The sequence below is a fragment of the Camelus bactrianus genome, chromosome 10, assembly GCF_048773025.1.
Source record: "Camelus bactrianus isolate YW-2024 breed Bactrian camel chromosome 10, ASM4877302v1, whole genome shotgun sequence".
In the NCBI taxonomy this organism is placed as follows: Eukaryota; Metazoa; Chordata; class Mammalia; order Artiodactyla; family Camelidae; genus Camelus; species Camelus bactrianus.
This window is the reverse complement of record NC_133548.1, coordinates 62,614,944-62,631,228: the sequence shown is the minus strand read 5'-3', so window position 1 is coordinate 62,631,228 and position 16,285 is coordinate 62,614,944. Positions and strand designations below refer to the sequence as shown.

The 16,285-nt window shown below is 40.1% G+C and overlaps 1 protein-coding gene and 1 pseudogene across 6 annotated transcripts in view; one reads left to right on the top strand and one right to left on the bottom strand.

The window, feature by feature from the left end:
* The window catches only part of FAT3 (FAT atypical cadherin 3), a 617,077-nt gene that overhangs the window by 247,441 nt on the left and 353,351 nt on the right, over positions 1 to 16,285 (bottom strand). The window lies entirely within an intron of this gene.
* Positions 7,329 to 8,336, top strand: LOC105083579 (cytochrome c1, heme protein, mitochondrial pseudogene; annotated as a pseudogene).

The following is a 16,285-nucleotide window of genomic DNA, read 5'->3' as shown; positions in this document are numbered from 1 at the left end:
ACAGCCATCCCATTCACTCCCCACTCTCATTAACTCTTTGTTGTACTGGGGAGAAAATCCAAACCTCTTCACAAATCCCAGTTCCTTGTGAAAACTTGTAATGGGGAAGAACAAATCTGACTCCACATTAGATCTGTTCCTTTAGCTCTAACCCTGTGCTTAGTCAAGCTTGTTCCGCATCTTTTGTAAAAGAATGTTGCCTGTAGCCTGCAGTATACAGGCTAGCCCATTCTCAAGGCTCTGACCTTTAAGGGTACAACACTTTTCCGTTCATATAGAGACAGAAAGTTGCAGAACAGAGAATAACGTTTGTCTTGTTGGAGGTTTACAGGAACATCATGACCTGACCTAGGTGGACAGCTGCAAGAACAAAGGATTCTGACACCAAGAAGTTTGCAACAACCAACCACACTCCATCCCCCTTTTAGAATAAAAAGACCTGAATTCTAACTTGAGTGAGATGGTTCTCTAGGCCATTAGTCTTCCATGTTCTCGGTCTGTTGGCTTTCCAAATAAAGTCGTTATTCCTTGCCGCAATACCTCGTCTCCAGATTTATTGCTTTGTTGTGGTGAGCAGAACGAATTTGGACTTGGTAACAAACTCACATCACTTCTCCATCAAGACAAAGTTCTAGAACTACTTCTCATTCATTCTGGAGCTGGCACATATGGAAACTTTAGAGTCTTCTGGGATATAATACTTGACCCCAAAAAAGGACCCTAGCTTCAAGTATTAGAAACAGAAGCCATCAATTCATCTGACGATAAACTCAGTAAGGAAAGCATCAGGTTCTTTTCTGAAAGAACAACAACAACAAAAATTGGAATATGCCTTGACAATGTCAAATTTCTTTTTTCATGAGCTAAAAAAATCTTTCTGCTTAGCCAACAAAATGGTGCACATAAATTCTTTTTTTGTAACTCTCTAATCTAAAAAGTCCCAGCATGCTATTTCTCTAAATTCTTTGATTAAATCAGGTTACCAAATTAAATCTTAACTTTTGAAACTATTGTCTCAATTGTCTTTCTTTAAAATTAACTCGCAGTAACAATAATTTAGGCAAATATAATTCCAGTGTCTTTCTTCAGCTGGGGAGAAAAACAACTCTGGATAAATCCAAAGCCAGACTTTGGGGCTGCTCCAAGGGCTATAATACAAGGAGTTTCCCAGAGTAACACTTGGTCACTTTCCAAACCTCAGGCATCTTCCAGCTAATCCTCCATTAGGATGTCATTTGTTTGGTTCACTTCAAAGATCTGGCTACTTTCTTGCATTTTTCTGAAAACAAGGAGTTATCTGTGGAAATGATTTTGTCAGGCGATTTGGCAAAGTCACTTAAAATACTCATCAATTTCAGCACTTTAATTAAACCCAGGAAGTCCCTCTGCCTGATGTGATTCTTCTCTCTGGATGACAATTTATCTCTGCCTTCAGTGGGACCCAATGTTGCAAAGGGACAAAGGTGAGGAGTCTTTGGCATGGAGTTAGCTAAGTGTGTCTTGGGATTTGGGCAATACTGACTAATCTGCTTTAAAAAGAAAAGTGAAGGACAGATGCTTGGTGTATTGACATAGGGGCTGACAATCTACTCACCCTACCTCGCCCCATAGAGCATCAAATGACTATAGCCAATGACAACTTTGGGGAAAATAAAGAGTCAGTGTGGTGTCTGAGTAGATTTAGCTGCTAAATTTGACATCTTTGTTCTCTGGGCTATCGGTCTGAGTTTTGTTGGGGGCTCCAGCTGACAACATGATTGTGGAGAGTTTCTAGAGGCTGGTTTTGCTGGCCTCAGGTGTCATTCCCAGGGATGGCAGCCACTGTCTTGAGGAGGGGGGAGTTGAAACTTGGATTAATGTCATCCAAGAAGAATGCCTTCAATGCCATAGAATCTGACAGCCCATGTATAAGCCGGACAGCCTGCGGTTCCCCCCAGTACCCCTCACTTAGGTGCTGTCAGAAGACTAAACCAGAAAAGCGAGATAAACACAGAGACAAAGCTGCTGCATAGGCGTAAAACAAAGGTCACAAAAGCAAGCAGCTATGTGACTGCAACACTCTATATTTAAGCAAAACGTCGCATGGGCAGCACGGTGTGAAACCAATCTCGTTCTCTTGCCCCCGCGCCCACCAAGTCTCCGCCCGTGTGCTCAGTGGACGGCCCCACGTGCACTGTTACAGGTTGAACTGTGTTTCCCCCTAAAAATATATATGTTGGTGTTCTATCCCCCCAGGACCTCAGAGTGTGACCTGATGTAAAGAGAGGGTCTTTGCAGAGGTTATCAAGTTAAAACAAGGTCACTAGGGTGGGCCCTAACCCATAATACTGGTGTCCTTAAAAAGGGGGTGGGCTTGGAGATACAGCAGAGGTAGACAGATGTGAAGAGAAGATGGCCATCTACAAGCCAGGGAGAGAGGCTCTGAACAGATTCTGCCCTAACAGCTCTGCCAACTCTTTGATTTCAGACTTTGAGCCGCCAGAACTCCTAGACCGTAGATTTCTGTTTAAGTCATGCAGTTTGTAGTACTTCTTACAGCAGCAGCCTGAGCAAATGAAAACTCCTGCCACGCCAGACATTTCCTCTCTCTCTCTTAACCTACAGCCAAGCAGTGCTTGGTTCCATTAACTCCACTACTTAATATTTTCAGAATCCGTTCACTTTTCTCTACCCCATCATTAGACGTTAGTTCAGAGCACCACCATCTTTCACATGGGTCACCACCAGAGGCTTCCAGCAGGTCGGTTCACCTCGATTCTTGCCATCCTCCAATTCTTATAGTCACCAAAGTGGCCTTGCTACAATGCAAATCTGCTTCTAAACCTTCACCATCTACCTCCTGGCATCAGGGTAGAGAGAGCATCATTGGCCTGTACGCCCCAGGCCCTTCAGGATCTGACCCAGCCAGCTTCTCCTAGACTTTTATCTTGTTCTTTTCCCTTCCCTCAACGCCACGCTCCAGCCTTCTCTGGTTTCCTCAGCCTGACTGGCTTGCCCATCTCCATGCATTTGTTGATGTTATTTTCCCGGCTGAGAACATCCTTCTCCTTGCTTTTCACCTGGCAAAATACTGTCCAGCCACAGCCAGGTGTCATCGCTTCCAAGGGCTTCTCTGGGAAGTGTCCTTGGATCTTAGGTGGGCTGAGCTCCTTTCCTGAACTTCTTCACAGATTCTGTGTTCGGCTCTGTCCAAAGACTCGCTAGATTGCACTCTAATAGCATCTTGCCCATGAATAACTTGGAAGCGGGGCCTGTCTTGTTTGCCCTTGTAGCCTCGTTTGTTTTTGTGTCTAGCACAGTGCTGGACACATAGTGAGAACTTCATACATATCTGTAGCACAGGGTAAATGTTTCAATATTTAAAAGCAGGTGATACTATTTCTATAACACTCTAAATGCTATAATTTAAAAATTATCACAGTATCTTCTCCCTCCGCAATTTAGTTTCCTTTATGAAGCAGTGAGCAAGTAATAGATTAGCTTGCCCTCAGACAACATGGATACAGCAGATTCCCAGTCTCTTTTTGGTACACATAACCAAAAACACAAATTCACACATCCTCTGCTAATCCATCTGATTTAAGACTAATTAAGACCAATCTGATTGAAGTCAATTCAGTGCTCTTCTAACAAGCACATAAAGTACCGTGAGTACCTCTGTATCTGCTGTCCGTTAAATAAGGCATTGAAGGGTGGGAGTGAGGAAGGCAGGTGGTATGGGGAAGACTGAAGACACTAAAATGAACGACCAGGTCCCTGTCTTCTGTGTAAGCTCACAGATTAGCGGGAGAAGGTACCTCCTTCTCTGCAATATTCAATTAAGCTGCTACATGGAACTGTGTACAGCAGACATGACAGAAATGTTTTGTTTTCAGGTTCTTTTCTAAGTTTTAAGGAGAATTTAGGGCTGAACACCCAGGCTTTCACGAGCAAGGAGTGAAGGATGTTCAAAGACATCCCTGGGGTCAGCTTTGTTATGGGAGGTGCCTTGAATCCGAATTTGCTGGGAGGCCACCCTGGGGGAGCTCTCGGTCAGTGACTGATATATCATCATGGAACCACCCAGGAACACGGCAGTAATTCTTTAAGAAGAAGCTTGTTCACATGGCAGAGGCAGACATGAGGCTGCTTTTGCAGCCAAGTTTCTTACAGGGAGTCTCAGGAAAGAAGAGCATCATTTCAGGCAGAAGATTTAAACTCCTTTTTATTAACCTCTGTGGCTTCCCTATGGAACGAGCAGGGCTCAAACAAGAACTCAACATGACCCTGCACTTAAGAGGCCCTCCATCCTCCCCTTTTAGTTGATTTTCCACTACTTCTTCCTAAAAACCTCATGAAAACAGGTCACAATGTGACTTCTGATATGTGATGCTTCTGCTTGAAGGTTGATACAGAAATACACACAGCATGCCTGCTTCTCATCACAAGGGAACACCTCGAACGCTCCCCAGAAGTCAAGGCTGAGGAAGCAGCAATGATGGACTCACAGAATCACTCAATAACGATCTCACCGTCTGTCCCTCTGTTTGCTTGTGTTAACAGTTGATGTTGTATGCACGCTACTGTCTCCAAAGAATTGCTCAGCAAGGGATCATTGGGAACACTGTCTATGATCAACCAATAATATATAGTATAAAAATAACTGCACTGACAAGAGAGAGCAGTCCCAGGAACTCTACCATAACTGTGTTCTACAAGAATTTTAAAGTGCTGGGGGAAGTTAACTAGGTGCTAAAGGTAAGGGCAGAGTTCTTATCTAAAATGGGGCACCTACACAATGAGCCGCATATCTAAAACTTTATTACATTACAGTTACATGAGTTGCTAAGATGCAGATTCCTGGGCTGCTACTCAGAGCTACCATGCCCAAATCTGATTTTTAAACAGGAATCCCAGAGGTTTCTGATAGAGGGGGTTCTGCTGACAGAGCCATGAGAGATAACACCGCGAATATTTATTCATGTCGGCTTTTGTTACCGGCTCATACAATTTCCACGTAATTCCTATCATATGAACTCAAGCAACTCAAAAAACAGACTTTAGAAATCACAAACATTCAAAGAACAGCATGATTACAAGATAAGCCTTTAAAGTTTAAAAAAAACAAAACAAAACACAAGTAGAAGAACAATCCTGACTGCTAATGGTAGAAGAAACAAGATAGTCATGAGCTATAGGTGCCGTTGAAATGAATGGTGTTGCAGCGGCATCTGGAGGGCTGAGCCAGATCAGACAGTGAAGCTCCTGCCAGGTGTCTTGTGGTGGATTCTCTCCATCTCCCCAAAAGAACTGATCTGGCTGAATGAGGTCCAACATTTCAAGGAGGAGGATTAGGGGATGAAAGATAAGTCTTAAGGATAAGCAAGAAGTGCTGATGATTTAATCCATTGGGAAACAGTTCCTCTTAAAACTAATTTTTCTTTTCTCCTGACTTTCTGCACAAGACAAAGAATTCGTCTGCTCCCTCTATTTCTGTTTACTTGGATACTCTTGATTCCCCGATGAACCTAGAGCAGACTTAAATGCATTTCCTGATTTACCAGGAAGAAACATTCTGACAGGGATTAAAGGCAGAATTAAATTTTGTAATCAAATTAGGAAGTAGTTTTCCAGATCAAGCCTTAATTTAGGATGGTACTTGTTATGGACTACATGTTTGTGTCCCTCCCAAATTCATATGTAGAAACCGTAATGGCCAATGTGATATTTGGGGATGAGGCCCCTGGGAGGCAATTAGGTCATGAGGGTGGAGCCCTCATGATGAGGTAAGTATCCTTATAATAAAAAGCTTCCTTCCTCTTTCTGCTCTCCACCATGTGAGGCTATAATGAGAAGACGGCTGTCTGCAAACTAAGAAGAGGGCTCTTACTAGATACTGGATCAGTTAGAACCTTGATCTTGGACTTCCCAGCCTCCAGAACTGTGAGAAATTAATGTTTGTTGTTTCACCCATCAAGTTTACGGTATTTTGTTACAGCAACCTAAAATAATGAAGGCAGTGACAGATGGAACACAAAAGTCAAATAAAAGAGTCTTTTATGGAAATAAACACTGGACTCAAACTTCAATTAAATTGTGAATTACAAAAAGAATTTTAAAAATAATGGGAGAATAAAGGTATGTGAGGGTGTAGTAAATAAAAGAAACCAACTAAAATTTCCCCTAATTAGCTTAGAAGATAGTATGACTGAAAACCAGTTTTTAAAAAAGCTAAACTAAGATTTTTGCTATAGAAAGCTATGGAAGAGAAAGGTGAAAACAAATTTAAACGTGGGACTTAAGTCAATATAAAATCTATACTATTGAGATTTCTATGTCAAAGCACGTACCCCATAGAACAACTAGGTCAAAGATCAACAAGGAAATAAAAGACTTAAACAGCACTATAAACCAACTAGACCCAAGAGACATCGAAGTAACACTTAGTAACAGGTTATATATTCTTCAGAACATATGGAACAGGACAGACAATTAAAAAGACTCAATAAATTTCAAAGATTAGAATCATGCAAAATGTGTTCTCTAACCACAGTGAAATGAAATTAAAAACCAATAATAAACAGAAATTTGGGGACACCTTATGTATGTGGAAATGAAACAACACATTCCCAAATAACCCATGGGTCAATGACAAGGAAAATTAGAAATACTTTGAGATAAATGAAACCAAAGGTGTGACATAGCAAAACTTACGAGATACAGACAAAGCAGTGCTTAATGGGAAATTTATAGCTGTACATCACTATATTTAAAAAGAACAAAACTTTCAAATCAATAATCTAAACTTCTACTTTACGGAGCTAAGAAAAGAACAGAAAAACTAAGCCTAAAGCAAGTAGAAAGAAGGGAATAGTAAAGAATATAGTGGAAATTAGTGAAATAGGAAAAAACAGACCTAAAATAAGTAAAGAGACTGAATTAATAATAAAAATAATTTTAAAAACAGACCTAAAATAAGTAAAGAGACTGAATTAATAATAAAAATAATTTTTAAAAAATAAAAATAATAAAAATAATTATTCCCCAAAATAAGAACCCAAGTTCAGGTGGTTTCACTAGTAAATTCTACAAAACATTTAAACATGACTTAATACCAGTTCTTCACAAACTCTTCTCAAAAATATGGGAGAAGGGAACACTTCCCAGTTCATCAGGTTATTACCATGATGTCAGTACTATCGAAAGGAAAGAAAACCACATCCATATCTCTTATGAATATATATACAACGTCATCAACCAAATACTTGGATCGAGTAAAGTATAAAAGGGATTATACAGCATGCCCAGCTGGGATTTGTCCCGGGAATACAAGGTTGGTTTAAAATGTGATGACCGAGGCGGCGCTGAACACGGCCAAGACGGCGGCGGCGCGGCTCTGCGCGGCGGTGCTGGGCCCGCGGGGCGCGGGGCTGCCGGGCGCCAGGAGCAGGGTCCGCTGCGCGGCGCGCGGCCCGGGCGGCTCCCACTGTGGACACCTCAGGTACTGTCCCTGTCGCCGAAGTCAGGCCTGCCCCGAGCCGGCCAGCGCTGGGCATGCTGGCGACAGGGGGTGCAGGGCTGGCTGAGGCTCTGCTTTCTGCACTGAGTGCCAGTGACCTGCAGCCATACGCCCCAAGCTGTCCGTGGTCCCACCATGGCCTCCTCTCGTCCCTGGACCACACCAGCATCCAGAGGGGTTTCCAGGTGTACAAGCAGGTGTGCTCCTCCTGCCACAGCATGGACTTCGTGGCTCACCGCCACCTGGCAGGCGTGCGCTACACAGAGGGTGAAGCTGCGGCCCTGGTTGAGGAGGCAGAGGTTCAGGGCGGCCCCAGTGAGGATGGGGAGATGTTCACGCTGCCAGGAAAGCTGTCTGACTACTTCCTCAAGCCGCACCCCAACCCTGAGGCTGCACGAGCAGCGAATAATGGCCCCTGCCCCCTGCCCTCAGCTGCCTCGTGCGAGCTAGGCACAGCGGTAAGGACATCTCCCTGCTCAGGGCTTATGGCGAGAAGGCCCCTACCTCAACCCCTATTTTCCGGGCTAGGCCATTGCCATGGCCCCGCCCATCTACCCCGAAGTCCTGGAGTTTGATGATGACAGCCCAGCTACTATGTCCCAGCTAGCCAAGGACGTGTGCACCTTCCTGTGCTGGCATCTGAGCCAGAGCACGGTCATCGCAAACGCATGGGATTCGAGGTGTTGATGATGATGGGCTTGCTTTTGCCCTTGGTCTATGCCACGAAGCAGCTTAAGTGGTCAGTCCTCAAGGGCCAGAAGCTGGAATATCCACTGCCCAAGTGACCCTGCCCAGTGTCTGCTTGCTGTCCTGCCTGAACAGGTCCTCAAGCCAAGGAATCACCCTGGGCCTGTTCAGGCCTCAGCTGGACCTCTTGGCCAAGCCCCTCTTCCTCTGGAACAAGAGGGGAAGGGGCAGGAGACATGGTTCTAGCACCAGATTGTTCAGGGCCCATCATGGAAATAAATTAAGTTTCTCAACATAAAAAAATCTGATAACCAATTAATATAATATTCTGTTTCGATAGATTAAAGGACAAAAACCATATGACTATGCTAATAGAGAAAGTGTCTGACAATCCAAACACTTTCATGATTAAAACACTAAACAAATTAGTAATATAAGGGGACTTACTCAACTTGATAAAAAAAATCTTAAAAAAAACCCCACAACATAATATGTAATGGTGAAAAAATGGATGCTTTCTCTCTAAGCTGAGGAACAAGACAAAGATGTGTGTTCTTGCCACTTCAATTCAACATTGTACTGCAGGTTCTGGCCAGGGAAAAAGACAAAAAAAAAAAAAAAAAGCAATAAAAGACATCAAAGTTGGAACAGAAGAAGTAAAACTATCTCTATTTGTAGACTGCATGATCTTGTATATAGAAAACTCTAAGGAATCCACAAAGAAACATCAGAGAATGAGTTCAGCAAGGCTGTAGGATACAAGATGAATATAAAAAAATACCAATTGCATTTATATGTGTTAGCAATGAACAATCCAAAATCAGGTTAAGGAAGTAATTCTATCTACAATAGCTAAAAAAAGAATGAAACCCTTAGAAATTAATTTAACAAATAAGTGTATGACTTGTACTTTGAAAACTACAAAATATTGCTGAAAGAAATTAAAGAAGACAAATAAATGGAAAGATATTCCTTGTTCATATATCTTAAGGTGAAATATTATTAAGGTGGCAATACTCCCCAAATTGACCCAAATATTGACACAATACCCAACAAAATCCCAGCTGGCTTTTCTTTTTTTAAGAAATTGATGAGCTGATATTAAAAAGTCACATGGAAATGCAAGGGACAAAACAGCCAAACAATCTCGAAAAAGAAGAAAAAGTTTGGATGAGTCACTCTTGCTGATTTCAAAGCTTGCTGTATACCTTCAGTAATCAAAACAATGTGGTCCTAGCCTTAAGATAGATGGATAGTTCTATGGAATAGAATTGAAAGTACAGAAATAAACACTTCCATTTCTGATCAAATGATTTTCAATAAAGGTGCCAAGACAAGTAAAAGGAAGAAAATAGTCTAGACAACAAATGGTACTGGGACAACTCGGAATCCACATGCAAATGAATAAAGTTGGATCTCTACTCACAATATACCCAAAAAAAAAAAAAAAAAAGTCTCCAAATGAATCATAGACCTAAATGCAAGAGCTAAAACTATGTAACTCTTAGGAGAAAATATAGGATTAAATATTCATGATCTTGGATTAGGGAAAGCCTTCTTAGATATGACACCAAGAGTACATATGACAAAAGAAAGAAGATAAAGTGGAGTTCATAAAAATTTTAAACTTTCGTTTTTCTATGGCCATAATCAAGGAAGTGAAAAGATAATCCATTGATTAGGAGTAGCATTTGAAAATCGTATATTTGATAAAGAACTTGTATCCAGATACCTAAAGAACTCTGACAACTCAATAGTAAAACAATAAACAACCCAATTAAAAATTGGCAAAGAAGGAAAAGCATCTAAATGGACATGTCTCTAATAAAGAAATATATATCATTAATAATCACATGGAAAGATACTTAACATCATTAGCCATTAGGGAAATGCAAATAAAAACCACAGTGAGACACTGCTTCAAACACAGTGGGATGGCTAGAATCAAAATAAACAGATAAAGAAATGCTGGTGAGGATGTAAGGAAATTGCTCATCCACTGCTTGTAGGAATGTAAAATGGCATTGCACCTTTAGAAAACAGTCTAGCAGTTACTCAAAATGTTAAACATAAATTAACCATATGACCACATCTATTCCTAGATATATTTCTAAAAGAAGTGAAAACATATACTCACACAAAAACTTTTGCATGGATTACTCATAATAACCAAAAATAGAAAAATCCCACAATCCATCAACTGGAGACTTAATATATAAAATAGTCTACGCAATGGAATATTATTCTACAATTAAAAATGAAGAACTGATATATGCTACAACACAAAGATCCTTGAAGACATTATGCTAAGTGAAAAAAGCCAGATATTAAAAACTATATATTGTATGATTCCATTTATTTGAAATGTCCAGAGTAGGCAAATGTATAAAGACAGAAAATGGTTTTGCGGTTGTCAACATCTGGGAGGATTTGAGGGAGATGGCGAATGATTGATAATGAGTGCAGGGTTTTTTTGGGCAGTGATGAAAATGTTTTAAACTTAGTTGAGGTGATGGGTGTACAACTCTGTCAGTACACTAAAATGACTGAATCATACAATTTAAAAAGAAGCAAAGTGCATATTTCATCACCCATCTTATACCCAGAATATCATTATCAGCTTCTCTATTGAGCTGCCTGATACTTTGATGAAAAAAGTTCTTTGGGAGTCAGCGGCTTCATTTTCCTTGGCCAGTTTCTAAATAGAGGCTGAAAGGTGAGGTTTGGAGAGTAACCCCAAAGTAGTTAAGCAGAGAGGAGAGTTAATGGGTCATCAGTTATGAGTATGTGTGTGTGTATATAATGCGCTCATGGGATTTTTAAAAATGAATACTGAAAAAGTTATTAAAAGAGGAGTTAGAACCATCTTTTCATTATCTTTTAGATCAAGTTAAAGTTGGTTTAGAAGTTAATTGTATTATTTAAAAACTCAGTTAATCTTTTTACACTTAATTACTTTGGCACTCAATATGTTCATCCTCAATAAAGGTGTTTTAAATGAACTTGCTGGTTTTCTTAAGTTCTAAATAGGATAGTTAAAATGATGTCTAAATTCCACAAATGAGGAAAAGTGAAGAGGTTAGAGGTAACAACTGTGAATGACTTAGGCTGGTGAGTTTCAAAGTCTTCCTGACCAAAGAAGGCCAAGAGACATTATTCTAAAAACAAACAAACAAACAAACAAAATGAAGATGAACAAAACAGAAGATGCACATATAGACCCTATTATATACTCCAATATGTGCTGCTGGAAACTCTTGCCTTAGAATCGAAGAAGATGATCCTTGAGTTTGATAAGAGCTATGATTTTCATTTAAAGAACTTTAATGACTCCAAATCTATGAGATACTTTCAGTATGGTAAGTAAGGTTTATTCCATGACCCCATTCTACTTTGTAAGCTTTGTTACTCAGTCTCTCCCTCCCAACACCTGAGTAGTATACATTGAGGCTTAATGGAAACATCACTATTTCTCACACATCTACCCACCTGTGTGTCTTGGCTCCTACTCTTCCCTCTGCCCGTAGTGCCCTCTCAGGGTTTTATTTTCATCTATCAAAACTTCAGCCATCACTCAAGGTTTATCCTCAACACCACTATCTTTCAGGAAGCATCTCCTGATTTCTCCAATCAGTGCCATCTCTCCCACCTGTGAACTTCACACAGCACTCCCTTTGAACGTCTCTTACTTAATCTAGGGTCGCAGAAAGTACATACTTAAAGTGTCCCTTCCCAAGTTAGCAAGGGGTTTGGTTTGGAGCAGGCTCTCAAGTATTTGTGAAATGGGAAAGAACGCCATCACTTCTCTCTGACACAACCAATGTCGTTTCTCTACAGTCAAATTCTATGAATTCATTTCCCCATATCAAGACAAGTCTTCTGATGGAACCGCATCTAAATCCTGGCTTAATTCAGATAAGAGAAGTGAAGTCCCTGCTCTTATTTCTTCCTGTTTTTCTTATCCTGCTGTGTTTATCTATGTTGCCCAATTACCAGCACTGAAAGCCCTGTTAAAGTCTCCCGCTTTCTCCCATTCCTCTAATTGCAAGAAAAAAAATCCATTGGTAAAACTGATAAAATGGTTTCTTATCATTCTCATGATTAGGTATCCTGAGTTAATTTGCAAAATGGAGACTTGTTGTGGGGGTAGGATGTTATTTCTATGGTTATTCTGAGACAAAGAGAAAAAAATCATTTAGTATAAAATTGAAACAGTTTTGTATGAAACACTGTAACAAGTAAAACAAGGAAAGAAAAATGTGGAGATGTTCTCACTGTGGGTTAATTCTAACTAGAGGAAAATAACAAAATAGCTCATATTTATTGAGTGTCCCCATTGTGCCCAGTACTGTGTTAATTCAGCACTTTTCATGTATTACCTCTTTTAATAGTTAAACAACTCTATGAAATAGGTCCTATTATTTCCCCCCCATCTTGGAGATGAGGAAACTAAAGTAGAAGTAAGTTAAAAAACTTGTTAAAGGTCACAGAGAGCAAATGTGTGAAATACTTCCTGTAAAGGTGACTGAAATAACCCTTCTAGTATGGCTTTTACTGCTAATGTATTGTAATATTTTCATTTAGTTAGCAATCCTTTATGCCAGTGCAATAGAACATGTCAGCTCAATCCGAGCTAAATTATTTCAAATCATCACTTAATATGGACTTACTAAAGTTTATATGAAGTAAAGAAAAATTTCAAAAGGAATCTGCTTAAAAATGCTTTGTACATTGTTAATGTGGAAAAAAGGCTGAATAGAAATTCATTTCTAGAATGATTGTTAAGTTTCAAACTTAATAAACAATTCTTCGTTTCACTTACTAACAAAGAAAGGCAATTTTAGTTTGCAGGTTTTAGGTAGTTCAGTGTCAATGGGCCAATGTCTGAATCCACAAATTGATAATATATGATACTGCTTCCAGGCCCATTTGTAAAGCAGAACTGAAACACCGTCTCAAGGAAACGATGTGCTTAAATTGTAGACATACCCATGTGCACACAGGCACACACACCTACCCACCCACCCACGCACACACACACACAACATCCATCCAGTCTGTTCTTTTATCCACAAGATCAACAAACTTTTATCTGCAGTTCTCGTAATTGCTGCTTTTCATTTATATATCTGATCTTTAGTTTTGCTTGTTTTTTTTTTTTAAATTTCCAAACAAGCTTTGATATCAAAATATACTTTGTTTTTCCCACCACTTCACTCAGCTCAGACAGTACCTGAGCTAGAATGAGGTTTTGGTGCACTTGTTTTTTGTGAATGCACACAGCAAATCCAAATTCAGATTCCACCAGGGACTATGTGCTTCATACCATACATGCTCACATGCACAAAGCAAATAATACATAGAGCCACCTGCAAATTCCAAACAAGTTTTCATTTATGTCAATTATGAACTAGAAACTGTCCAACCCTGGTGCCTCGGCAAGTGCACTGCTATTCTCAGGGAATTGCTTGTAAGTTCATTTCTGCTAGGGGAGTGGCGGAGGCACACCACGGAGCAAGAGGTGTACGCAGTGCATTTGAGTTCTGAGAACTGAACGATCCACAGTGAATTATTCAGCAGTCAGGAATAAGTATCAGTGGGAAAGGAAGGAACTTTTTGCTCAGTAAGTGCTCAAGGATACATCGCTCAAAACGTATGCAAAACAAAACAGCAGCATGCATAAACCTCAGACATAAACATGAAAAATTAGGAGGTATCTCTGGGAATGGTTTTCATCTATCTTAACGCTTTCCCTTCCTTGCTCTGTGCCACAGAGCTGTAGACTCCAGATGCCCGGGCCATGGCAACAGTCTATTTCTAGTCTTTCCAAAGCTCCTGCAAAGGGGAGGTTCTCAGAGCGTTCCCTGGCTGGCTGGCGCTCTGTGCTTACTTCCGCCCCCACCTGCCAGCGGAGACGCTGCTCCCTAGGCACTGCCTGCTGCCCTAGAACACGGCCGCATTAGACAGGAGTTTTTTTTGTTTGTTTGTTTTTTTAAATTACTGAACTCAGGACTGTATTTTCATGAAGAACATTATCTCACTGTCAGATTTTTTTTTAATTCTCTGATTCTTACTGGCATAATCATCCAGGAATGCTACTATGCAATCAGCCAGCCTATTCTAAAAGCTGTATCTTTTGTTTCATGATGCTGTCGGGAGAGAGGAGGCAGGCTGGAGAAGTTTTGAGGTATGATGCAAAAAGAAGAAACGGGCAGAAAATATGTAACCTGCAAATTCACATATTTCACACCCAGGCAGGATTTTTCCATTTAGTTTTCTATTAAAAGCTGAGTAATTGCAATATGAAAGCATGAACACAGATTGAAAAGTAACAACTAACAGCATATCATTCCATAAAGAGTTGAAAATGAAAAGTAAATTAACTGAGCGTTGGCAAGTATCAATATCCTGGTAATATAAAACCCATCAGAACTCACGTGTGTAATACTGCCTCAAACAACTCACTGGAAATGGAAATAAAATGCATTAACTTAACATTTGAAGATTTTAGGGTCAGGGAATTGGTATTTGTTCACAGCAAAAAGGCAGTGATGACTCAGCTCTTTCCGATATATGTGAAATTTGTCACACTTATCATCCATGTATCATTATCTTATGGTTCCTGCAGGGATCCTGGCTTTTAATTTCCTGAACACACTTAAAACCTCAACTGCAAAGTCAGATGCTATGATATTTCATTTTAAGGTAAAAAAAAAAAAACTGTTCAAAAATGGAAGGCACTCTTTGTTTACTTGATCACATATCTAAGGAAATTTAGGTAGATATGAAAGATATTGGTCCAAAGTCTCTTATCAGGATAAAGGAAATTGCACATGGCTATGGACAGTGGGAACCAGTAATATTAAGGGTGACCAAATGTATACTCATGTTTGCTCGTATTATCTAGAGAACTTGCCTCACAAGTGAATCAGCAGGAAAAGTAAATTACCTTTAAAATGGAAAGCTGTGAAATGAGAAAACGTAAATGAGAAATTAGTAACAATTCTGGCCTAATATGACTCATGTGCAAAGAAAAGTTGATAATAATACATGAAATATGGGGGTTGTTTTAATCACATGGTCTTCAAGAGGGTGTTCAACATTTGAATTGTTTATCTGAGAGTTAAATACATGTTTAAAATATATTTCTGCTTGGTTAATTTGTTTTAAGACTGAACAGCAAAACAATAATTATCCCTTCATATATGCAAGAAGTTCCTAAACATTTGCTTCAAAGCTGGTTTGAAAACAGTGGGAGGAAAAGAGATATAGTTTCCTAAGGAGACAAAATCTTCTGTTACTAACCAATTGTTATATTAAAATGTCTCTAGAAGTTAATTTTAAAAATCAGTCTAATTCCTGCCATGTTTCTTTGATCAAATAGATGACTAGAAGAAGGCAGCTAGCCACGGCAGTTGGAGTGGGGCATCTTCCCTTTCTTCTGTCAGCAGCCACCCTACCCTGCTTACTGGGGTGGGTACCGGGAAGAGAAATGGTAGGTCTCCATGGGAAAATCTCCTGAGGTATATTCCAGCAAGTACTTTCAATGATGGGCAACAAAAATTTCCAAGCATCACAGAAAGTTCACATCTACCAAAAATACTAACTGGGTTCCCAGCCAAGAGATACAAACATTAAGATAGACTACTCAGGTGAAAACTAAGGACATCAATAGGATGTGATGGTTAGTTCACACCTCTTCATTGTTAATGGCAGGTGGCTTGGAACAGAGAGGATGAAGACGCAGGAAGTTGCCAAGATGCTGTGTCATCTAACAACATGTTAGGGTCACTGTGATACCCTCCATTTCCCCATATCACTGTCTTAGTTGGAAAGGGGTACCCACAGTGAACCAAATGATAAGAAATTGAAGTAAGCTATGAGTACTTCCCACCCCCATGTGCTCCAAAGCCTGCAGGAACTGATTAAGAACCAGACTGGGATTCAGCTAGAGCCGTGAGCAAATCAGTTGACTATACTGAGTCTCAGTTTCCTCAACTCTAAAATGTGATTTAATAATGGTGACCTTAGAAAATTGTGGCGAAGATTAAATTAAACCACACATATGAAGCAGTTAGCAGAACACAGCGCTCAGCGAAG